Here is a 25,421-nt window from a genome sequence, read left to right as displayed (position 1 = left end):
GCAGGGCTCCTGGCCCACCCTACTCACCCATGCCCAGGAGCTTCCAGGAGCCCAACGGAAAAGCAGGGGATGGCCTTTTCTTTTCTCATCAAGTAGATCACTGTCTTGGCCCGGTGATAAAATGAGCCTTCAGGGTTGCAACCCCCATGTCCCACAGCAAAGCTGTCTCACATGTGAGAAGGCAGGGGCCCCTGTGTCTGGCAGTAGAGCCCTCTGCTATGGAGCTGGAGCACTGGGTCAGAGAAAAGCATGTCTGAAGGTAAAGGTTTTGCTGGGGGTGTGTGTGCACGTGTGTGGGTGTGCGTTTGCGTGTGTGCGCGTGCATGCTCATGGCAATCGCACATCACCCTAAGAGTAAGAAAAGCATTTCTTTTTTTAAAAACTGAAGAGTTCGACACCCAGCAGTGTGCCAAAGGGCACACAGGACACCTCTGACTCCTGTTTATCTTTCTTCCCAGTAGTTACACTCACGCTGACTTGGCTTTACGTTGTTGTAGCTGTTGCCTCTGAATGGGCAGAGTGGCAGCTTCTAGGGCTTGTTTTTCATATTTTCCATCACTCCACTTCTCTGAGAGGATCATTCATGAGAATATACTGTCCACTGTGGAGAAAGGGCGTCCCCTTGACCAGCCTGACCATGAGTTTTGGCTGCAGGTGGAGGCCAGCCTCCAGCCTCCCTCACTCTGCCCAGTGCCTACTCTGGGTTCTGAATCCAAACCAGCAGTGTCTTGGGTGAGTTTTCTGGGCAGGTCAACCCGGCTCAGACTGGGCAGAAGAGAGGGCAGGGGGCAGGGGCTGAGCTCACACCACACTCAGGTCTTGAAAGTAGAAAGGCTGTCTTGGCAGACAGATGTGTCCATTTGGCCAGGTGTGTCCTGGTGGACAGGTCTGTCTGGGTGGGCAGGTGTGTCCTGGTGGGCAGGCATCTCTTGGTGGGCAGGTGTGTCCTGCTGACAGGTATGTCCTTGGACAGGTTCGTCCTTGGGCATGTGTGCACTGGTGGGCAGGTGTGTGGGGGGTTGGTGTGTCCTGATGAACAGGTGTGTCCTGAGTAGACAGGTGAGTCCATGGACAAGTGTATCCTTGGGCAAGTGTGTCTTGGTGGGCATGTGTATCCTGGCAAGCAAATTTGTCAGGGTGGGTGGGTGTGTTTTTGGGTAGTTGTGTCTGGGTGAGCAGGTGTTACCTTGGGTAGATGTGTTCTTGGGCAAGTGTGTCCTGGTGGGTAGGTGTGTTCTGGTGGATAGGCGTGTCCTGGTGGATAGGTGTGTCCTGGTGGATGGCTGTGTCCTGGTGGATAGGCGTGTCCTGGTGGATAGGTGTGTCCTTGTGGATGGCTGTGTCCTGGTGGATAGGTGTGTCCTGGTGGATAGGTGTGTTCTGGTGGATAGGCGTGTTCTGGTGGATAGGCGTGTCCTGGTGGATAGGTGTGTCGTGGTGGATAGGTGTGTTCTGGTGAGCAGGTGAGTCCTGGTGGATAGGTGTGTTCTGGTGGATAGGTGTGTCCTGGTGGATAGGTGTGTTCGGGGGAGCAGGTGTGTACTGGTAGATAGGTGTGTCCTGGTGGATAGGTGTGTTCTGGTGGATAGGTGTGTCCTGGTAGATAGGTGTGTTCTGGTGAGCAGGTTTTTCCTGGTGGATGGCTGTGTCCTGGTGGATAGGTGTGTTCTGGTGAGCAGGCGTGTCCTGGTGGATAGGCGTGTCCTGGTGGATAGGTGTGTCCTGGTGGATAGGCGTGTCCTGGTGGATAGGTGTGTTCTGGTGGATAGGTGTGTCCTGGTGGATAGGTGTGTTCTGGTGAGCAGGTGTGTCCTGGTGGATAGGTGTGTCCTGGTAGATAGGTGTGTCCTGGTGAGCAGGCGTGTCCTGGTGGATAGGCGTGTCCTGGTGGATAGGTGTGTTCTGGTGGATAGGCGTGTCCTGGTGGATAGGTGTGTCCTGGTGGATAGGTGTGTTCTGGTGGATAAGTGTGTCCTGGTAGATAGGTGTGTCCTGGTGGATAGGCGTGTTTTGGTGGATAGGCGTGTCCTGGTGGATAGGCGTGTTCTGGTGGATAGGTGTGTCCTGGTGGATAGGTGTGTCCTGGTGAGCAGGTGTGTCCTGGTGGATAGGTGTGTCCTGGTAGATAGGTGTGTTCTGATGAGCAGGTGTGTCCTGGTGGATGGGTGTGTCCTGGTGGATGGGTGTGTCCTGGTGGATAGGTGTGTCCTGGTGGATGGGTGTGTTCTGGTGAGCAGGTGTGTTCTGGTGAGCAGGTGTGTTCTGGTGGGCAGGTGTGTTCGGGGGAGCAGGTGTGTTCTGGTGGGCAGGTGTGTCCTTGAGGAGCTGTAGTCAGGTGGGCAGGTGTGTCCTTGGGCAGGTGTGTCGGGGTGGGCAAAGGTGATGGAGCAGGGAGTCAGAAGGACTCAGTGATGTCAGGACAGGGACAATGACCTGTCCAAATGAAAATAGCAGAGGTTGACTCTGGGTACCATTGGCTTCTTATTCTCTGGAGTTTTGACTGCTCTATTGTGAACACTAAGACCTGGCAGAGGGGAAGGAGCCTTCCACCTGAGGTTGGGAACTACCCACTTCTGGCTAGAGAGTCAGATGCTTTGTAAACAGTTCAGGTGTTCCCTGGACATCCACAGATGTTTCCTAAATGACCAAGTGCCCAGCTGGCCTTACAGTCAGCGGTTTCAGGAGGCGGCTGCTGAGCGCAGGGATGCACAGAAGCTGCTGTGGAGTTCACTGTGCATCTGTGCCCCATCACCCCCAAAACCACGCCCCTCCTGAAGCCCATGGGGAGCTGCTGTGGCAGCCTCATCCTACAAGTGACAAGTCTGAGCAGATACGGCCCAGCTCTGCCAGACACCTCAAAGGACTAATCTGGAAACAGTCTGTGAACCCAGGAGCCTCAATTCTGAGATTCCTTTGCTGTTTGGGGACTTTGTTATTCATGCCAAGAGGAAGATGAAATGGGCCTAATTGTGAAAGAGAGGAGATAGAGCAGAGAGAGCCAGGTAGAGCCTGGGCAAGACAGGGATGGAGAAAGGCATGGATGGGGATACAGGGAGAGATGGCTGAGAGAGCCTGCCAGGGCACAGGAGTGCGCTCCTGCCCAGCCTCTGTCCTCAATTGTCAACATCCAGAATCTCAGGAGGCCGAGGCCAAGGGCATCCACCCCCTCATGCACAAGCTTCCATGACCCCAGTGCCTAACCCTCAATACTCAGCGTGTACTTTCCTGGGTTCTTAGCCATCTCAGGGCTAATGCAAGAGTTCTTTTGGTGCAGGGTCTGAGGAGAAGGTAAATGATGCTGTGAGCTATCTCAGTCGTTGCATGGGCTTCTCCGGGTGTGTGGCTGACAAGGGTGTTAACTTCACCTTGACTTCCAGGGCTTGGGACCTGTCTCCCCTGGAATAACAATCTGCATTACTGGCTGGCTGTCCAACCACTATTTTAAGTGCTTCAAAGCTCTTCGCCATCCAGGTATACAGGTATGTGGGTGTGAGTGTGTGCATGTGCGTGGGTGTGCACCTGCACGTGCATGTATGTATATGTGTGTTCATGTATGTTTGCTTGTCCTGGGGGAAAGGGGGTGAGCCGCATGGGAGGCAAAGTCTAACAGGAGGAGGAAATTGACACAAAGGCCGGTTCCCTCTCAAAACTCATAATGTGGATTCTGTGTCATGTCAGGACTGCTGGAAGAGAACCAAGGCCCCTTCCATCCAGCCCCACGTCTGAAACCCCCTCAGTGTCTCTGATCCAGCCATCGATGGCTGCAGGCACAGCAGCAGGCCTTGGAACCCACACTGTGCACTCAGACAGCCAACCTCCAGAGTACGCACCATCGTGCTCTGTGGAGCACCCATTAGTGTGCTCCCAAACAACCAGTGTATTGTTGAACGCATCACATCCTTGGGAATTGCTTTTGGGTGGACAGATCCTCCATTCCCTTAAGACCCCCCTCACCTTGCAGAATAAGCCTCTCTCTTGCACACGACGGCCCTGAAAGTATTTGCATGTAGCCTGAGTCCTAGCCCTCCACGTGCCGGGGTAAACACCTGTAGCTCTCTTTGTGTCTGAAGAAGGACATGGCTGGTTTCTCATCCTCATAGGACAGCGGTCTGGCGCCCCAGTGTGTCCCTGTCCCTCTAGGGGTGCAGAGGCCTGGAGACCAGAGACAACAAATCCCCCGGGGGGTCCCGGTCCCGAGTACCCGCCCATGCTTCTCTGCTCTGCAGGTGGGTCCCCTCTCTGGCTTGACAGCCTCTCCTTCCTTGTCACTCCTGTTTCCCAGGCCATTTCTCCTCATCCCTGGAAGAGGCTGGTCCCCAAACCCTGACAAATTGGATGGTCATAGGGTGGGAGTTATACCTGGTAGCTCCTAAAGGGAGAAGTTTCACTTCTCCCTGGTGGGCTCCTTGGGGTGACTGAGGTGATGTTGGTTAACTCCTTCCTTCAACGGAGGGGAGCCTGTGAGGGGAGCCCAGGAAAGCCAAGAGAAGCCCTGGTCTCAGGGTCCAATCAGCAAGGGTGCACTGGGAGGGAGCATGCTGGGAGGGGTGTGCTGGGAGGAGTGAGCTGGGAGGGTACACCGGGAAGGGGCTGGGAAGGGTGTGCTGGGATGGGGCTGGGAGGGGACTGTGTGGGGTGCACTGGGAGAGATGAACTGAGGGGGTGTGTGCTGGGAGGGGTGTACTGGAAGGACTGTGTTAGGAAGGGCACGATGGGAGGGGGCTGGGAGGGGTGTGCTTGAAGGGGTGAGTTGGGGGGCAGTGTGCTGGGAGGGGTTCATTGGGAGGCGTCTGGGAGGTGGTGCACTGGGAGGGGGTGCACTGAGAGCTGGGAGGTGGTGCACTGGGAGGGGTGCACTGAGAGCTGGGAGGTGGTGCACTGGGAAGGGTGCGTTGGGAGGAGTGTGCTGGGAGGTGGCTGAAAGAGGGCAGGGCCTGTGTCTGTTATCACAGTTAGGCTGCTAGCAGAGAGCTTGGACAGAGCCTCAGAAGCTGCTGCTTTTCTGTTTCAGACCAGAGAAATGCTCCTGTAGTGGCCCTGGGCCCATTCATTGTTCTGGTCCGGCAGGTGGCTGCAGGCCTGGCTTCTTGTGCCTGTGCTGTCTCTGATTCCAGAAAAGACAGATGGCTGCACAGACCGCTGCTTCCTCCTGCCACCTTTCCTCTCCTCTCTCACCTTTCTCCCCGGGGTCTCTGTGCACTCAGGGACACGCTGGGTGCGATGAAAGACTCTCATTCATCGCCACGGATCCATAAGCTGGGTATTGTGTTGCCTCATTTTGCAGAAGAGGAGATGGAAGCCCCTGGATACACAGCTGCCCCAGGAGCAGGGCCAGCTACCAGCCCAGGCCGCCGGACTCCAGAGCTGTGCCATCGATGAGCTGCTGCCATGCCTGCTCTCTGGAGCTGACTAAAGGACTGGAGGGAGTGTGCCAGCGTGCTGTTCTGAGAGCCACAGGATTTCCCATGCTCTGGACTCCACAAAGCAGACCTGAGCTCAGGTCCCGGTCCCTGCTTCCTTGGGAGTGAGACTTGCCAGCACCCATGATGGCAGTGGCGGGTTGTCCAAAGCGGTAGTTGCCATGGTTCCAGCTGCAGGGGGGCGCGGGCGCAGGCTGAGGGTCCCCCGGTGCGGGGGCCCAGTCACCCACCGGCGAGGAAACCGCAGGGTCCGCTGCGGAGGGAACCCGGGACGGAGATGCGCCCAGGACGGTGTCGCGCTTGTGCTCGGAGCGCAGGGGCCGGGCCCTGAACACGAAAGCGGACCTGTGGCCTAGCTTCAGTGGCCCGGGATGGGGAGCTGGAGTCGTCCGCTTCCCAGACTCAGCCACCTACGCGGCCACTGCGCTTTCCGTGCCTTGGGAGCCAGATTGCTGCGCCCATTTGGGCGACTTTAGCGCGGGGCCACCTGAGGCTGCGTCCCCAGGATCCACTCCGCATTGGAGTGGCCGCCGACCCTGGTGCTCCCCGCAGCAGCCAGGTCCGGGGCCGCAATCCGTTCCTGGTGGCGCTCCCTGGCAGGGCTGCCAGCCAAGCCAAGGGGGACGCCCGGCTGCAGCCGGGAACTTGTGGCGATGTCGCCTCCGCTCCGGACTCCGGCCCCGGCCCAGCAAGGGCTTCGAGCCCTGCCCCAGGCTGCAAGGCGGCAGAGAGGGCAGCGGGGGCAGCTGTGGGAGCAATGGCGGCAGTGGGTTCTCTGTTCCCCACGTCCCCAAGGCAGCCGATTGTACCACCTCTGCCCTCACACCGCCGGGCAAGATCCTCTCCCAGGCCCTGAGCCTCCGCGGCAGCGTCGGCCTCGCTCCCTGCCGTGCCCCTGGAGCTCTCGAGCACCTGGCCAAGGCGCAGTAGGCATTCACGGGACCAGCCCTGGGAGCGGTAGGTTTGTGTTGAAGTGGCCAGGGCCATCGTGCCACTTGCACCTCGCTCGCCGCCACTGCGGGGAGACAGAGAAGGTGCAGGGCCGGCCGGCAGAGGCTGTGCACTCTGTGCAGAGTGGAGGACAGGTGTGAGCTCCGCCCCTGCCAGATGGCAGGGCTGGAGTTGCCCAGGCACAGCTGCAGCCACCCCGGTCTCAGTTGTGAGCGCAGACCTCCTGGTGCTCTCTGGGGGAGAGGGCCACCCCCCATCACTGCAGGCTCAGGGATGTCTGCTCCCATTGCCTGGCCTGTCCCTGCTCCTGGGCTGGCTTAGATCTCAGAGAGGAGTTAGGGCCAAGCCCAGGCCCTGTTGCAGCCCTAGGCTCAAGGCAACGTTGACACGCTGGCCTCCTGCTATCTCGGCCCCTCCAGTATTTTAGCCCTGACACCTCCAAGGTCATCTGGGAGCCTCTTGGGGCAGGGCGTGAGGCCTGGTGTGGTCTCCGTGGTACAGGAGGCCAAGACAGATGAGAAGTGGGTAGACAAATGCATGGATGAATGCAGAGCACGTGACCCAGGCTGCATTGTTCACTTCTATTCACCTGCAATCAGTGAATGCAGGAGACAGCCAGAGAGAGGAGATGGTCCAGCCCACGGTGTCTCTGCGTGGAGGTCACTGTGTCCTCAGGGCTGCATCTCTCTCCAGATTTGGAATTCCACTCCCTGCCTGATTGCTGCTTGAAAGCCTGGTTCTGAGACTGTTTGGTGCTGAGCCTCAGGAATTCTAGAACCTCCGAAGCATACTGCCCTCCTGCCCACTCTTTCCCCCTCAGCCCCCTGGCAGCTCTCTCAGCCCATAAAGCATCCTCGTCAGACACGTGGAGTTGTGAAGCAAAGTGATAGAAAAACTCACTTAAGTTTGACAAATGTTTTGCACATCATTTGAGGTTTTCTGAACTTCTAATTTGTGAGTGCTCTGCTGGGCTTGTCCTCTGCCTTTAGTGGGCATGGCTGGCCGCCAGCCCCGTCCAGGGTGTGTTTGCGGACAGGAACACCGAGTCGTCTGTGTCAGTTCACGTGATGGATTCTGCACACGCAGAAAGGAGCAGAGCCCTGGGAGGCTTCCTCCTTGGTTCTGCGTCCTGCTGCTGCCACGCGACTCCTAAGAAGCTCACGGTGTGGTGCCCACCTCTTACAGCCAGGAGTTAGTGCAAGCCATGGGGAGAGTCACCCTAACCCCCTTTGTTTAAGGAGCCATGAGGTGATTCAGAGCAAGGAGCCCCAGCTGTGAAGCCCTGTCCATGGGCACATGCGCGCACGCGCACATACACACACACATTATAATTTATAGCATCTATGAATAGCCAAAACAGAAAGTCCATTCTTGTGATGGAAGAAGATGGGGGAGAGGCATTCGGGAAACACCCTGGCCTGGTGCAGACATAAAGCCTGGGTGAGCTCATGAATCCCTCATCCTGACGGTCATGATGCAGCTGGGTGGTGATGTGACCCAGTGCTAACTAGAAATGTGGCAGATGGGATAGGGCCACTGCCAGGCATGCAGCAGGCTTGGAGCCCACTTGCTTAGGCTGAGAGGGAAGTGGGAGAAGGAAAAGAAAGGAAGGTGGTTGAGAGGGTTGGAGTAAAGGGGGAGGGAGGGAGAGAGAGAGAGAGGAGAGAGAGACTGCTGCTAGGAAAAACAGGCAACTCTTGAAAACCATTTCTCCAAGATGGAAGCCAGCGTCTCTCCTAAGCCCATGGAGGGAGACAGAGAGCAAGGGTGGGCTTTTTGGGGCTTGTCTGTGGAAGAAGCTGGAGGGTGGCGCTCTTAGCCCCTGGCTGGCCGTGGTTATTCTGGACGGTCCTCAGGCAGTGGTGCGTGTGCCGAGGGAGAGAGGAGGGCTAGAGTCCCAGGATCTCATGAGCCCCAAAAGCGCGACCCAGATTCTGGGTGCTGCAAGAGGAAGCTTGCAACCTGATAGGACTCTGATGGCAGAGGAAAGACCAGGACACCTGAAGTTTATGCCTGGGGTCTCTGCTGTGTCAGGACTGGGCAGATCTGAGGAACGTGGTGTGTTAGAAAACAAGTCACAAAATTCTGCACTTTATGGCGTCTTGGGGCCATAGACACCTTCAAAGATCTGATGAAAGTCATGGACCAGAAATTACTGAAATACCCAGACACCGTGTGAATGCCCAGGGATTCACAGACCCTCTACCTCCAAAAGACTCAGACATCTGGATGCTGTACAAACATCTCAAGGTTCACAGATTATTTCCATCTCAAATACTCTGACACGCAAATGCCATGGTGCTAACGGAGTGCACAGACTGTGTCTCCCAAAATACCCAGACCGCAGATGCTGTGGAGCTTCAAGGGAATGCATAGCCCTTAGCACTGAGGCCAGAGACGAGGCTACAGAGTTCTGCCCTCTCTGCTGTTGGGTTTCCTCTTAGTTCTCTCCCCCCTCCTTCTTCATTCCCTCCTCTCCTTCCTGCCTATTCCTATTTCCTTTCTTCTTTGGGCTGCAGCTCCACGTGGGCAGGGAGCGGCCCTCTGAGCAACATTTATGAACATTGAAGAAAACTTTGGTTGAGACGGCAAAGCAGAGACAAGTTTTGGTTCTGATCATGCACAACCCCTGAGGCCCCTCAAGGTTCCCTGGGGTGGCACTTACACACCCTGACCTCACATCAGCAATAGACAGGGGCCACACAAGCCCGGGCCTTGAGGCTGTGCTGTGCTCCCTGCTACAGGAGCCAGTCCCTGCCCCTCCCTGCAGCCTGCACACAGCATGCCCCAGGTGTGCCCCCAAACTCTGCCCTGTCAACCCTCTCCCTGCAGCCTGGGGGTGTTGAGGGTTGTGCGTCCTCCCTGGCACGTGGCTGACCCCTCATGGCATGTCTGTGGTTTGGCTTGTCACCCGTGGGCTGCAGCTCTGACCATCAGAAATAAACGGGTACATTGGTGACTTAACCTCACACTCTGCATCTACAGGAAAATGAGGGAATGAAATACGGGCTCATGCAAACACAAAAACCCCTTGAGGTGATTGACAGTGAGTGGGAAGAACAGGGTCTGTAGAAACCTTAGCAATAGCAGCCCACGGGGTGGACCAAGTGGGCAGTGCTCCGTCTTGGGAAGAGTACAGGTAGGTCTTGGGGGCCATCCCTCCCTCCAAGTGTTTCAGAGACCGGACTCTGAGTCAGTCACACATGGCCTTCCAGCCCTGGACTTGTATAATTCTCATCTTGACAATGTAGGGGTTGTCTTGAGTCCTGCCACAGTTTCCTCTTTGGAACCAGAAAGCCTCTTTGCTGCTTTGCAGCTGCTTGGAACCCCATGACCGCACGCAGACATGGTGAGCTCTGAGGAACTCAGAGCCCTTGGCACCTGTCGAAGACATCCTGAAGAACCCCTGCGCCCAGCCTCGCCTAAACCCTGAAGATGCCCAGCTGTGTGTCTGTGGCAGCCACTTCAGGCCATTGGTGGCGGTGCCTGCTGCTTCCTCGCCTGGTCGCAGCTGCTCATTCACTCCAGAATCTGCCTACTACAGGAAGGGCAGAAGCGGGATCCTTTCCTGGGTCTTCTGGATAAGCAAGAAGTACAGGCACCTCTGGCTCTTTGGGAGACCTTCAGGGGATGCCTCAGGACCGCTGCAGAGACAAATGAGCCTTCACGGTGAGTAGGAGAGGGGCACCGAGCAAACAGGCTCCATGGTGCAGCTCTCCGTTAAAGAATGCCCCTGCCTCCCCCTGCAGGGCTCAACCTCTCTTGTCTAGAAGGTCTCAGATGTGCACGAGTCCTCCAGGAGAAAGCCCAAAGTCACACAGAAGGACTTTGACTGAGCCTCCAGGGATTTCTTCTCAGAGACCCAGGCCAGCTACTAGGTGGCTGCTGAGTGAGGCCTGTGTGTGGGGAGTGCCTGGGCCTTCCTCTGGGGCATGTGGGTCCAGGGAGCCTTCGTCTCTGCCACACATGTTGGGAGCAGCTTGTGGTGTAACGTGTTTTATCCCCAACAAGTTGTTTATAAACTGGATTTCAGTAAAGGGAATTCCAGTTCACAGCTGTGTGATTTTTAAAGGTATCCTGCATTATGGTCAAGTGGAATGTTTTTCTCAAAGGGGGGTGTCCTGTGTGCCATTGCCTGGTTCTGCTGGTTTTGGCTTGGGGACCCCAGGGCAGGCAGAGAAGGGTCTTGTGTTGATGAGGATGTGCAGGTCTCACTGGGGCAAGTCAAGGCAGCAGCACCATTGAGAAACTGGCCCTAGTCCCTGGCAGTAAGTGGCTGGGGCTCCAGGATCCAGCTCTGGTACTCCTGGTCTGTGGAGGAGGTGTCAGGCCAGATGTGATCATGAAAGCACAGCCTGAAGAGAACATTATCCTTTGTGGCTCTTAGGAGGAGACCCAGGGCATAGATCAGTGACAAGAACATGACCTGGGAAGATGTGGGCCCTGGAGCCCCAGAGGGCCTCTGCCTGTCCCGAGGATCACATGACAACCAGGGTCAGCGTCCTCTATCCTCTGGCGCTCACTCTTTCGCTGTTGCCCCTCCCAGAGTCTCTGAGTGTCCATGTTACACCCTTTTCTGGGGTCTTTTTTCCAGCACCAGCTCCAGGAGCAGGTTCACACTGTGTGCCCAGAGTGGGACCTGCGTGGCTGAGTGGAGAAGAACAGATTTATAAGAAGATCCCTCTGCCCAGGGTGTTGGGGGTGGGTAATGAAATGTGGGCATTTGGGCTCCACTAGGGGCGTCAGGAAGCAAGCCTAGAGAGGTTTCCCACAGCCTGGACTCCTCCCTTCAATCTACTCCCCTCCCTCTCCTCACTAGGGCTCAGGCAAGGTGAGGGCTCAGGGCTGCTTGAAGGGCCTGCATAGACCCAGGGCCTCCAGCTCATTCATTGTCCCCAAACTCTGTAAGGGCTGTCTTTGAAATTGCCCTGGGCACATGGAAATAGATGCTCCTACAATTAAGAGATTAGGGGCAATTCGCCCCTTGAAAGGTGCAGTGCCTGAGTGAGGAGGGAGAATAAGGAATCAGGAGCCCACCCAGGGCTCCCTTCTCCTCACTCTCAAAATTGTATGTGCTGTCTACATTGCCCTAGAATTTACGCCTGAGATTGGTGAATAGTTTTAATTAGTTTATTGTTTTCTCTTTGCAATCTATGTGAGTGAGGGACTGACAGGAAGATGGAGGCCCAGAGGGAGAGGCTGGGCCCTAGGGCAGGTCCTGGCAGTCTGGGCTCAGGCTCTGGTCAGCCAGGGAGAAGAAAGAGGGGGCAGTTCCTGGTGCCTTGGAAGGAGGCGCTGCCCTGTCCCTGTAAGTTGTCTGCTCTGCTGCCCCCAGGAGAGGCTCTTCAAGGAGACCAAGCTCCAGGAATGCCCTGTAAACCACACAGTGAGCTGGGCAGGTGAGTCCAGCGGGAGGAGGGCTGTGTGGAGACCTGTGGCTCAGGTGCTTAGTGGCATGGATACTGCCCAGCCCCATCCTTTTTGGGGAGGACAGAGTTGGCACTAGAGGAGACAGGATGCGTAGGTGCATCTGGGCCTCAGGCAGCAGGGGCACCATGGCCTGTGCCGTGGATCCCAGCTGGGAGCCACTGGTAACCCTGGACTGGAGCCCTCTGTCCCTGCTCACTGTGACCAGCAGCTTTGCCTCCTAGGTTCTTGGAAAGCCATAGAACAGCCCCACCCAAGTCCAGCCCCTCCCAGGGTCAACTTTTCAGGTAGGGGTTAGAGTCAGGGCTTGGGTATCCCAGGGTGGGAGGCTGGTTTGTGTAAAGCATTCCCCCTCACCCGTGGCTGATAGAGAGAGTAGGTGGGACTTGGGCAGCCCAGGCCCAGCTGAGGGTCCTCAGGATGCAGAGCTGTGTGAGGGTCCCCACCATGGCCTGGGCTCCTCCCACTCTCTCCCTTCTCATTCACTGCACAGGTATCAGGGCTGTGGATGAAAGGAATGAGGGCCCTAAGGGTTCCCTTTTCCACTGACCCACCTCTTTTCATCTTGTGTCTGTCCAGATATCAGGGTTTTGGGCCCTGTCTGTCCTGACTTAGCTGTGTGCAGTGTTCAAGTCTATGGGGCAGATGAGTACCAGCTCCTGTACTGGAAGCAGCAGCAAGGCTGGGTGTGGGTCTGTGTCCTGGTACCAGTAATTCCTGGCAGTTCTCCCAAACTCCTCATCTATGACAGCAGTCATCAGTCTGCACAGGTCCCAGTCTGGTTCTTGGGCGCCAGGTTGGGGATCACGGCCTCCCTGAGCATCTCTGGGCTCCAGGCGGAGGACAAGGCTGATTCTTATGCTCCGATTGGGACACAAGCATCTGTGCTCATGCAGTCCTGCCGCCCAGTGGAAAAGTGGGAGAAAAACCTGCTGCCTGTCCAGTGAAAAGGCATCCCTGTCCAGCCCCGCCCCTTGGCCAAGTCCGCTGATTAACAGTGCGTGGTCACATTTTAGAGTTTCAGATCCACACAAGTGAACATGGTCCAGAAAATGCATCCCTCTTCTCTCAGTTCTACCCACACATTCTACTCTTAGCAGCAGTATGCTGTCATATGGCCTCATATTGAGAAAAATGCATCCATACCAGGGTCAGGCTGGCCTGGGAGCCAGTCTGGGATGGGTCAAGACAGGACTAGGGACAAAGAGTCCACTGTGTCTGACCCAGGACAGTCGGCTACCAGAGGCCTGTCCATCCATAGCATTCACTGAGAACCTACTGTTTGCCAGGCTCAGGGTGAGGGGCTTAGGACACAGGGAGGACAAGAGCGGAAGCGTTCCTGTCCTCATGGAGCTGACAGCAGGTAGTAGACGAGAAAAGACATCAAGTAAAAATATCGATGCGGTAAGATGCCTTCACAGTGAGGAGAGGAGAGTTTGGGTGGGGAAGGGTAGAGAAGTCATTAGAGGGTTGGACAAGAAGGACACAGGATCTGGGTAAAGTTTGTGAAGAAAAGTCCAGATGCCTCCGAGAAGGTGGACAAGGAGGTGGGAAGCACGAAGGCAGTAGTACAAGCTGAGGTCACTGGGAGAGAATGGTCAGATTTAGCGTGTGTTTCTGGGGAAGAGGCACTGAAGCCTGGGGGAGGGGAGAGGCTCAAGGCTGGCCTTAGACCTGAATGGGGCAGAGTGAACCTCCTGGTGGGGGTGGCTTCAAGGGCAAGGGGGCTGGGGGAGGCCTTGAGTTTATCACTACAATGGAAACTTAGAGGACAGCTCCCCAGCCTTGTTCAAAGGTGTCACAGGACCTTTTCCTCCCCAGATGGCAAGGGAGGAGTCTCCTCTGACATTTATGAGATGTCCCTTCCCCATCTGGTCTTACCCTGGGCTGAATCCCTATTTGGAAACAAAATGACTCCCAAGTCCCAGGCATTACATCCTCACAACAAAACCTTCCAGAATGAGCAAGGTCTGCCTTCCCTGACCCACTGGTCAGAAATCCCAGCCTTCAAGACAACTGAACTAGATCTTTCATGCAATTTTTCCTGACACTCTCATGGTGACCAGGAGGGACTGACTGACTGGTTTGGACCATGCAATGCCTGTCCCTGATATTGCAGCTGGGGACACTTACATGCTAAGCTCATGGCTTGGAGTTTTGGGGTCCAGACAAAAGAGGAGAAATCTCAGAAATCATGACTAAAATACTTATTTATGTAACCAAACACCACTTGTTCCCCAAAAACCTAGTGAAATAAAAAATGGGTAGTATTCCATGGTGTGTGTGTATATATATGTTATATATATGTATAACATATCTATATGTAGTCACACACACATACTTGCTTTATCCACTTTTCGATTTATGGGCATTTGGGCTGGTTCCATGTTTTTGCAATTGCAAATTGTGCTGCTATAAACATGCGTGTGCAGGTATCTTTTTTGTATAATGACTTGTTTTTCTCTGGGTACATACCTAGTCGTGAGATTGCTGGATCAAAGGGTACATCTATTTTTAGTTCCTTAAGGAACCTCCACACTGTTTTCTATAGTGGTTGTACTAGTTTACATTCCCACCAACAGTGTAAAAGTGTTTTGTTTTCACCACATTCATGCCAACATCTATTATTGGCCATTCTTGTGGTAGGAAGGTGGTATTGTATTGTGGTTTTGATTTGCATTTCCCTGATCATTAGTCATGCTGAGCATTTTTCTTTATGTCTGTTGGCCATTGTATATCTTCTTTTGAGAATTGTTTATTCATTTCCTTAGCCTACTTTTTGATGGGATTGTTTATTTTTGTCTTGATAATTTGAGCTCTTTGTGGATTCTAGACATTAGTCATTTTGTGGATGTATAGATTGTGAAGATTTTCTTCCACTCTGTGGGTTGTCTGTTAACTCTGCTGATTATTTCTTTTGCTGTGCAGAAGCTTTTTAGTTTAATGAAGTCCCATCTATTTATTTTTGTTCTTGTTGCATTTGCTTTTGGGTTCTTGGTCATGAAGTCATTGCCTAAACCAATGTCTAGAAGGGTTTTTCTGAGGTTATCTTCTAGAATTTTTATGGTTTCAGGCCTTAGATTTAATCCTTGATCCATCTTGAGTTGATTTTTGTATAAGATGAGAGATGAGGATCCAGTTTCATTCCTCTACATTTGGCTTGCCCATGACCTCAGAACCATTTGTTGAACAGGGTGTCCTAGAGTATAGTTTGAAGTTGGGTAATCTGATGCCTCCAGATTTTTTTTTTCTTAGTCTTGTGTTTGGTAGTGTGATCGTTTTCCCAATATTGATTCTACCCATTCATGAGGATGGGATGTGCTCTTATTTGTTTGTGTCATCTATGATTTCTTTCAGCAGTGTTTCGTAGTTTTCCTTGTAAGGTCTTTCACTTCCTTGGTTAAGTATATTCCTAAGTATTTTTCTTTTTGCTGCTATTTGTAAAAGAGGTTGAGTTCTTGATTTGATTCTCAGCTTGGTTGCTGTTGTTGTACAGCAGAGCTTCTGATTTGTGTAGCTTCATTTTGTATTCTGAAACATTGCTGAATTCATTTACCAGTTCTAGGAGCTTTTTGGATGAGTCTTTAAGGTTTCCTAGGTTATGTTCATATTATCAGCAAACAATGACAGTTTTACTTCCTCTTTACCAATTTGGATGCCCTTAATTTCTTTCTCTTGTCTGATTGCTCTGGCTAAGACTTCTTGTACTATGTTGAACAGAAGTGGAGAAAGTGGGCATTCTTGTCTTCTTCCACTTCTCAGGGGAAATGCTTTCAACTGTTTTCTATTCAGTATAATATTGGCCGTGGGTTTGTAATAGAAGACTTTTTTTTACCATAAGGTATGTCTCTTCTATGCCAGTTTTGCAGAGGGTTTTAATCATGAAATAATGCTGGATTTTGTCAAGTGCTCTTTCTGCATCTATTGAAATAATCATGTGATTTTTAAAAAAAATCCTGTTTATGTGGTATATCACATTTATTGACTTGTGTATGTTAAACCATCCCTGCATCCCTGGTAAGAAACCTACTTCATCCATGGTGGACTATGATTTGATAGCTGTTGGATTTGGTTAGGTAGTATTTTGTTTAGGATTTTTGCATTTATAGTCATCAGGGGTATTGATCTGTAGTTTTCCTGTTTTGTTAGGTCCTATCCTCATTTTGGTTTTAGGGTGACACTGGCTTCATAGAATAACTTAGGAAGGATTCCCCCTTTCTCCCTCCTGTGGATTACTGTAATAGTCATGGTTCTCCAGAGGGACAGAACTAATGGAATATATGTATGAGTTTATTAAGTATTAACTGACATGATCACGAGTCCCACATTAGGCTGTCTGCAGGCTGAGGAACAAGGAGAGCCAGTCCAAGTTCCAAAACCGAAGAACCTAGAGCCCGATGTTCAAGAGCAGGAAGCATCCAGCACAGGAGAAAGATGTAGGCTGGGAGACTAAGCCAGTCTGTCTTTTCACATTTTTCTGTCTGCTTGCATTCTAGCCATGCTGGCAGCTGATTAGATTGTACACACCCAGATTAAGGGCGGGTCCGCCTTTCCCAGCCCATTGACTCAAATGTTAATCTCTTTTGGCAACAGCATCACAGACACACCCAGGATCAATACTTTGTATCCTTCAATCCAGTCAAGTTGGCACTCTATATTAATCATCATAGTTAGTGTCATAGACTTGGTACCAATTCTTTCAATGTCTGATAGAATTCAAATGTGAATCTGTCTGGTCCTGGACTTTTTTTGATTGGCTTTTTAAATTATCGTTTCAATCTTGCTGCTTTTTATTGGTCTGCTCAGAGTTTCTATATCCTCCTGGTTTGATCTAGGAGGGTTGTATATATATAGAAATCTGTCCATCTCTTCTAGGTTTTATAGTTTGTTTGTATAGAGGTGTTCATAGTAACCTTATATAATCTTTTGTATTTCTGTAGAATCAGTGGTAAAATCTGTCTCATTTCTATTTGAGCTTTTGTGGATCTTCGCTCTTCTTTTCTTGGTTAATCTCATTAATGGTCTATTAATTTTATTTATCTCTTCAAAGAATCTATTTTTGTTTTATTTATTTTTTGTATTGTTTTTCTTTCAATTTTATTTTGTTCTGCTCTGATATTGTTATTTCTTTTCTTCTGCTGGGTTTGGGTTTGCATTGTTCTTGATTCTCCAGTTCCATGAGGTGTGACCTTAAATTGTCTATTTGTGCTCTTTCAGACATGTTAATGTATGTATTTCATGCTGAACTTTTCTGTAAGCACTTCCTTTGCTGTATCCTGGAGGTTTTGATAGGTTGTATCAAGATTTAGTACAACTACAACCTTACTATTGACCAGAAGCTTTTTAATTCTTAAGAGTGTGACCTCATTGAATCCTGACAACAGCTTAATGATGGCTTTTCATGCAGTAGGCCCTGGTTAGAGAGGGACTGCTTGTGGCCTGGAGGTAGGATTCTGCAATTTATCAAATAAAAACACTGGAGGTCAAATTTGAATTCAGTAAAACAATGACAAAGAATTAGTATGTGTGTCTCCCACACGATATTTTTCATTTGAAATACAAACTTACCTGGGTGCCCTGTAGTTTATCTGCCAACTCCTCACACGGTTCAAATCCTGGAAGAGGCAGAGCTGGGGCTGGCCTTCTCTTCCTGATGCCAAGTCTATGAGCTGAACCTCAAAGACAGAATTTCTCTTAACACAGCTACCCTCAGGTGAGCACCAGTTAGTAGTAAATACACAGTATATGATTCTCAATCAATAATGCCTACTTACTTCCCTAATTCTTCTTTCTGTTATTCTTCAAGTGTGCAGACTCTGGACCTCCCCAGGGGTTGCTACAGCCGGAGTTCTGGATGAGGGACCTCATAAGTCTTTCAAAACCAGATGCAAGGGTGCTCCTTGGTCCCCACACAACGGGGCTTAAGCCAGGGGTAAACAAATAACATGTAAGAGACAGAAGGGCTCAGCCTGGCTCTCCTTCTGTCCAATGAGAGACCAAACTCCAGGATCCTTTTGATGCTGAAGGTGGATGGGCTGAGAGCAGGGGGAGACCCACCTTGAGAGCCCAGAGCTTCCAGGACAGGACTTTGCAGTCTGAAAAGAGGCCACAATCTTGAGTGGGGAAGAAGCAGGCATCTCTGGGCACAGGCCTGCATTTATGGTGGCTTCCCCTTCACCAAACTGGGCTCCCTGCTCTGATGTCTATCAGAGACCATCCTGGCTGACACGGTGAAACCCCGTCTCTACTAAAAACACAAAAAACTAGCCGGGCGAGGTGGCGGGCGCCTGTAGTCCCAGCTACTGGGGAGGCTGAGGCAGGAGAATGGCGTGAACCTGGGAGGCGGAGCTTGCAGTGAGCTGAGATCCGGCCACTGCACTCCAGCCTGGGCGGCAGAGCGAGACTCCGTCTCAAAAAAAAAAAAAAAAAGAATCCCCTTCAGTGAGACCAAGATCCAAGGACTTTACTAAAAATAGCAGCATGGACCGAACAGATATGTCATGGCACAGGAATTCTGTGCAGAGTAATAAGTACAAATGCAGCTTCACAAGGGCCCTCACAGTTGTATCTTTGGAGCAGAAGAAAATAGACAAAGGTAGACAGAAACTGAAGGGGTCAGTTGGTCTGATACTGGGGCAGCACTGTGTGCTGTAGGCTTGTCCTTGAGGGGTCTACAGATAAGAACAACTGGGAAACCATCCTGTTGTCACCCTGTATCATCTGCTCAATGCTCACTGGGCTCAACTGCTGTGTCCTCACAGGGAACCAGATTCAGCCAACCTGGCCTTCTCCACCCCACCTGGGAAATGTATTCCAGTGACTGTTTGGACTGAGGTTCTATAAAGGGCCTGGCAGACAAGAAAAGGGGGCTGATTTGAATGAAGAAACCATTGCACGCTCTTTCCTTTCATCTAAAACCCATTAATGGAAATTCTGGAGCATCCATAGAAGAGTAGCTGGTCTCCTAAATTTGGGAGTTATGAAGGTTTCATTCCTGATCAATCTACAGGGAGAGGAGCCATAGGCAGCAGGTGGTCAGAGTGAGGGAGAAACTGGCTTCCTTGAGAGACTTATCAACACAGCCACCAACACTGGGACAAATGGGATCACTTGCTATAACAGTCACCCCAAACTACTCACAGGAGCCCAAGCCTAGTCCCCTTGAGCCTAGTCCCCTCACCTTATTGCTTCTCATTCTGGTCCATGCTTCTGTTTTCCCTGGACTCCTTGCCCATGTCTGAGTCCAGGGTGGCAGGGGTAGCTCCATCCCAGTCAACATCTACAGAGAAGTCTACATCTACAGCTACTATGGCTTGCAGCAGAGTCCAGAGGTATACCCATGAGGGCCTCTTCTGCTCCCCAATCCCCTCACACAGGTGACCACTACTGTGGGTCTGGCGGAGTAGCCCCCTGGCCCCTGGAGAACACAAGATATTTATTCATCTCTAACAACAGGCATATAGTTTAGGGAATATGAGTGGGTGTGGAGCAGAGTTGCTCTTCCAGATGCAAAGCAGTAAGACTAAGGCTACAGAAAATCATTTCACAAAACTCCACACCCTTTCATGGTAAAAACACTCAACAAACTATGAACAGAAGGAAACTACGTCAACATAGTAAAGGCCATCTATGAAAATCCCACAACTAACATCATATGCAATCTGAAAGACCAAAGATATGTTTTTGCAATATCTATCAGCAACAAAGCAACAATGCACATTTTCACCACTTCTATTCAAAACAGTATTGGATGACCTAGCCAGAGCAATTAGGCAAGAGAAAGAAATAAACAGAATAAAAATTAGAAATAAAAAGTAAAATTATCTCTGTTTTCATTTGACTTAATGTCTATGTAGAATACCCTTAAAAGTCACACACACACACAAACTTTGTCAGAATGATTAAATGTATTCGGTAATGTTTTAGAATAAAAAAAATCACCATGTGAAAACATATCATGGCTGGGCATGGCGACTCCCGCCTATAGTCCCAGAATTTTGAGAGGCTGAGATGGGAGGATAGATTGAGGTCAAGAGTTCAAGAACAGCTTGGGCAACAAAGCAAAACCCTGTTTCTACAAAGAAAGAGAGAGACAGAAAGAGAGAGAAAGTAAGGAAAGAAGAAAGGAGAAAGAGAGAGAGAGAGAAAGGAAAGAAAGAAAGAAAAGAAAGAAAGAAAGAGAAAGAAAAGAGAAAGAGAGAAAGAAAGAAAGAAAGAAAGAAGAAAGAAAGAAAGAAAGAAAGAAAGAAAGAAAGAAAGAAAGAAAGAAAGAAAGAAAGAAAGAAAGAAAATAATTCTCTTACATTTCAATACTTAGGCAAACAGGAAACAACCCAAAACAAAATTAGGACCCACACCCATTAGGATGGCTTTACCAAAATAATAGAAAATAACAAGTTCTAGCAAAGATGTATAGAAATTGTAACTGTTATGCGTTGCTGGAGGGACCATAAAATGATGCATCCACTGTGGTGGCCTGGATGATAGTTCCTCAGAAAACTAAACACAGAATTACCATTTTATCAGAATTTTCACTTCTGGGCATGTGCCTCAAAGAATTGAAAGAGGATCTCAAAGAGAAAATTGCACACCCTTGTTCATAGCAGCATCATTCACAATAGCTAAAAGGTGGAGGCAGCCCAAGTGTCATCTATTGGATAAACAAGATATAGTATACACACACAAGGGAATATTATTCAGCCTTAAACAGAAAGTTCTGACCCATGCGATGGCATGGATGAACCCTAAAGACATGATGCCAGCAGAAATAAGCTAGTTTCAAAAGGACAAAAGTTGTTTGCTTGGCCTTATATGGGGTATCTAGTGTAGTGAAAACCATAGAGACAAGAAATAGAATGATGTTTTCCAGGTATGAAGTTTTGGTTTGGGAAGATGAAAAATTCCTGGAGATGAATGATGGTACTGTGGTTGTACAACAATATTACTTTACTTAATGACACTGAAACATATGCTTGAAAGTGGTTAAAATCATGTATATTGCGTTTGAATAATTTACCACAGTCAAAAAGAAAAAGATTAATATTTGAAGCAGTTTCTCTACTTCCAAGAGTAATAAAAATATAGAGGACTAGGAGAGTGTGTCTGAGTATCCAGGACACCCTTCCTTCTGTGCAAGCCCCACAGCACCCTAACAGACAAATAGAGTTGAAGGTGCCTCATTGCAAGTGACACAAAATAACATGAGAAAGTCTGGGAGTGGCCATGATGGTAGCAGTTGGTGCCTGACTCAGTCCAGGAGCAGCTGCTAGTGCAACAAGGACCAAAGAAGGGGAGATGAAGCTGGCAGCAGTGGTAGCAACCTCTCCAGCTGGAGGGGGCATCTGCTATCCTATGAAAATGGTTCATAGTTGATACATCTGGCAAAGATATGTCATCCTGTCTACCTTTTATGACCAACTACAGTTTTCATTGCAATGTATGTCATGATAGAGGCATATTTCATCCAGAAGCAAGCAAACATGAAGGAAGTGTCCCTTAGTGCTTTGGTCAACCTGGCATGACAGTCCCCAACACAAGATGAATATTATACCATTTCTTAATAAATACTGGGAGTGCATGATGACCATTCAGACAGCTGGGAAAACGACTAGGCTGAATAACATTGTTAAAACAATGAGTAAAGAAAGAGATTTATTCTTGGTAAAGAAACACCTGGATCCAAGGAGTAAAGACCTGAAAGATGATTGCCCAATATGTGGACTTTGGGATCAAGACCTTGGTAAAACTGATCATGTTTATGACAACCAAAAGCAAAACAGTGCCCTGTCTATGAGTGGGAATCTGAATGGGGGAACTGAACAGTAGGCAGCAGAAAAGAGGAAGAGACGCTCAGTGCAAACAGCAGGATGAGATCTCAAAGACCATCAAGAAGGCCTAGAGGGACCCTTTGTTTTCTGCTCAGTGCCTTGTCCCTTACACCTTTTAAAACACCCACTTAACAAAGATGGCTACTGGTATATTCTGACTCAGCCTGATCCACACACCCTTGGTCCTCAGAAAGTTGAAGACTTCCAGGCAGGAGATCTTATTCCTGGAGACCTCTACAGAGCCTGCTTCTGTGAACAGGTTTTGTTAGCCTAACATGATTGAGCTCCGCAGGTAAAGATCTCCAATGGCCAGGTGGCTGACTGCAGTTGGGAAGAAGGGCTACTCTAGGATGCAGGCCTCTCATGGGGTATGGAAAGGGACCTGGTACTTTGAAATCACCAAGGATGAGTTGTCACCAGACACCACTGCCAATGGGGTTGGTTTCAGCCCTAAGGTAACCATCAATCTCCCTTAGGTTATGATCATTTTAACTTTTCTTTGCAGAGCAAAAAGGAACCAAGTTCCACCAGTCCACTGGCAAATAATACTCTTCTAGCTATGGACGAGGACAGGTCCTGGGATTTTATATTAATCTTCCTGAAAACACAGAGACAGCCAACTTATTGTCTGATACTTACAAAGATAAGACTTTGAAAAGTTCAAGAATTATTTGTATTTTGAGAAAAAAGACTTTTTGGCTAAAGCACAGAAGAGCCTAAAACAGATTCTGCACAGTAAAATAATAATTTATAAAAATGGTGTCAATTAAGATGTTGTTTAAAAAGATATTTTTGAGGGGGTTGGTTTCCAGCCGTCTCCCGGGAAAACAGTTGCATGGTTTGCATTAACTTTGGACTGTCCTGCAAGTATCCTTCAAAGGATCTCACTTACTCCTCTATTAGGGACATAGGCTGGGACGCTGTGGTAGAGGACACTCTGGCTGATGTCTTGTATCTCTGGAGACAGAAGTGGATGGGAGGCACAGTCCTCCATGGGAACCCTGAGTAGTTCCCTCTTTCTTCTCAAATGTGGATTTCTGGGGAATAATACTAGATGGCTTTTGTTGTTGTTTTTGAACTATCTCAAATGTTCTCTCAAAGATTCTACAGAACATAGCCTATCCATGGTGATAATAATGAACACCATGTAGCACTAAAATCGAATTACAGTCACGGGGGCAGGATTTCAGCAACAGCAAGAGAAAGTAGTACAAATAGGAATGAGCAAAGAATAGACAAGTAATGGGTGTGAATTGGCCTCGGAAATATTGTCGCAATGTCCAAAGATAAAAATTAATTTGTTAAACAAGTGTAAGACCACGCATTCTCAGTCCAGGAAAGCCACCAGGGGGCGGTCTGGGTCTCTTGGGTTATAAGAAGCTTAAGAGGTTCAAACTTAATGAATCCTGCACAACAGTTGCTCACTGACTCATGTAAATGTTAGAGCAGCTGCTTCCTCCCACAGGGCAAATCCACAGCACACAGCCACCCTGGGCTGGCCCCTTATAGGGTAGCTGCTCCCAGGGCTGTGGACCTAGGTGGTGGTAAAGGCAGTAAAGATTTGCATAAAGTAGCACACAACACACCCCCTCCCTGTGGAGAGCTCAATAGGAGATAAAGAGCCATCAGAATCCAGCCCCAGCTCTGGAGCCAGGGATCCCTTCCAATATCAGCACCATGGCCTGGACTCTGCTCCTCCTCCAGTTCCTCCTCACTTGCTGCCCAGGTTAAGAGAGATTTCAAATACCAGCCTTTGGAGGGATCCTTGTGTCTCCCCTTCTAATTCCTAACATGTGTCTGTTTTTTTGTTTCAGGGTCCAATTCTCAGGCTGTAGTGACTCAGGAGCCCTCACTGACTGTATCCCCAGGAGGGACAGTCACTCTCACCTGTGGCTCCAGTGCTGGAGCAGTCACTGGGAGTCATTATCCCTACTGGTTCCAGCAGAAGCCTGGCCAAGCCCCCAGGACACTGATTTATGATACAAGCAATAAGCTCTCCTGGACCCCTGCCCGGTTCTCAGGCTCCCTCGCTGGGGGCAAAGCTGCCCTGACACTGTCAGGTGCGCAGCCTGAGGACGAGGCTGAGTATTACTGCTGGCTGCACTATAGTGGTGCTCAGCACAGTGACAGACTCATAAGAGGAACCAAGACAAAAACCTCCCTAGGCCCTTGTGATGTGGAGATCACAAGATCAGACACACCAGCTCTCATGGCAGCTTACATAGCTTACATGTGGACCAGCCATAGAAAGGGGAAGGAAGGGGTATGAATTGATTCCTATTTCTGCTTAAGCCCTGAAGTGTAGGAAATGTAAGAATGATTTGGGAGTAACTGGATCTAGAAAAAAAATAAAGAAGAGTTAAATGTTTTATATTCCAAAAAGAACATTAACAGCTGGATCAGATCTAAAGGCTGAGTCTAAATGGATTTCCTCCAGAAAGAAGCATCTTCAAAGTATGTGCTTTCTGAGCTAAGAGCAAAGAGAAGAAACTATTCGTTTTGTATATTGCCAAAGTTTGTTTTATTGAGTTACTTTCAAAGCAATACATGCCTATTATATAGAATAGAACTATTAAAAACCACCAAGTTCACTTCCCAGCTATCTCATCTCAAACAATCAAAATCAGTACGTTTCTTCATTGGGATGCATTCTTTCATTTTTGTTCTCAATATTTCCGCAAAGGTGATCAAACCTTTGTGCTTTTTTTTGGTTTTACACATCTTTCTGCTCTTGTCGTTTAAGGTTAATGTAAGTAGTGTTCCATTCTTTAAAAGGATAAAATATTTGAATCGTTGTTAATTTTATTTTGATTTGAGTACCAATGAAAAAAATAAAGTTATATAGGTAATTCCAATTGTTAGATTTTCAGAAAAAGATGTGATATTGTGTTATTATTAAAACATACCTTGTTAGTTCTATAGATTTAGTTCAGTGAGGGAAAATGCCTGTAATTTTCAATGGAAAGCCTGGAGTACATTATGCCTGACTTCACAACACACAACCTAGAGAAACAAGGGTTTCCAGCTCATGTTTGCTGGAGCATAATAGATTTGGTTATGAGGAACAATTATGTGCAAATATTTCAATGTCTTCATGCATGTGTTGGAACAGTACATCTCGAACTTTACTGTGCATACAAATTATCTGGGGATCTTACAAAATACAGTTTCTGATTGAATGGGTATGATTTGCTGATGCAGTCTCTGCATTTCCAAAATGTACCTGCCACAGTTAAAGGCTGCAGTGAGCCATGAACATGACACTGCACTCCAGCCTGGGTGGCAGAGTGAGATCTTGTTGCTAGTAATAATAATAATAATAATAATAATAATAAGTCCATAAGAACAGTATAAAATAAAGAGAACCCTTGGCAGACAGGAGCTTAAGTAAAATCTCTGACATAGGGAATGAATGAGCTTGGATGATAGAAGCACCCACACTCCATGGAGGGAGATGACCAGGGAGGACAGCGGCAAAGCTGGGAGAGGCTCCCCTCTCTTTACAAACAAAAACAAAGCAAACAAACAACAAAGCTGACCTCCCCTCTGGCTCCCGCCCAACATTCTTACTGGCTTCTCTTCCGTTCTTTTCTATAGCGTGGCCCATCCTTATGCTCCCCCTTCCGCATCTCTGATTCCTGAATTCCCTTCTTGGGTCTGTCTCCTTTTCCTACCACCACTTGTGCCCTCTAACTTCCTGAGTTAATTATCAAGGGTTTTATAACAGAAAACTCATTGCATTTTTCTAGATCTGTCCTTGACAGTTGACACTCACATTTTTATTCTCTTTCTTGAA

At 49.4% G+C, this 25,421-nt stretch overlaps 1 pseudogene; it reads left to right on the top strand.

Annotated features, from left to right (window-relative positions):
- Window positions 1-21,930: 21,930 nt before the first annotated feature.
- Window positions 21,931-22,630, top strand: LOC140709185 (set1/Ash2 histone methyltransferase complex subunit ASH2 pseudogene; annotated as a pseudogene).
- The last annotated feature ends 2,791 nt before the right edge of the window (window positions 22,631-25,421 follow it).

This window comes from Chlorocebus sabaeus, chromosome 19 (genome assembly GCF_047675955.1).
Source record: "Chlorocebus sabaeus isolate Y175 chromosome 19, mChlSab1.0.hap1, whole genome shotgun sequence".
Taxonomy (NCBI): Eukaryota; Metazoa; Chordata; class Mammalia; order Primates; family Cercopithecidae; genus Chlorocebus; species Chlorocebus sabaeus.
Note: the sequence above shows the minus strand (reverse complement) of the source record. Positions and strands in the feature narration are given on the sequence as shown.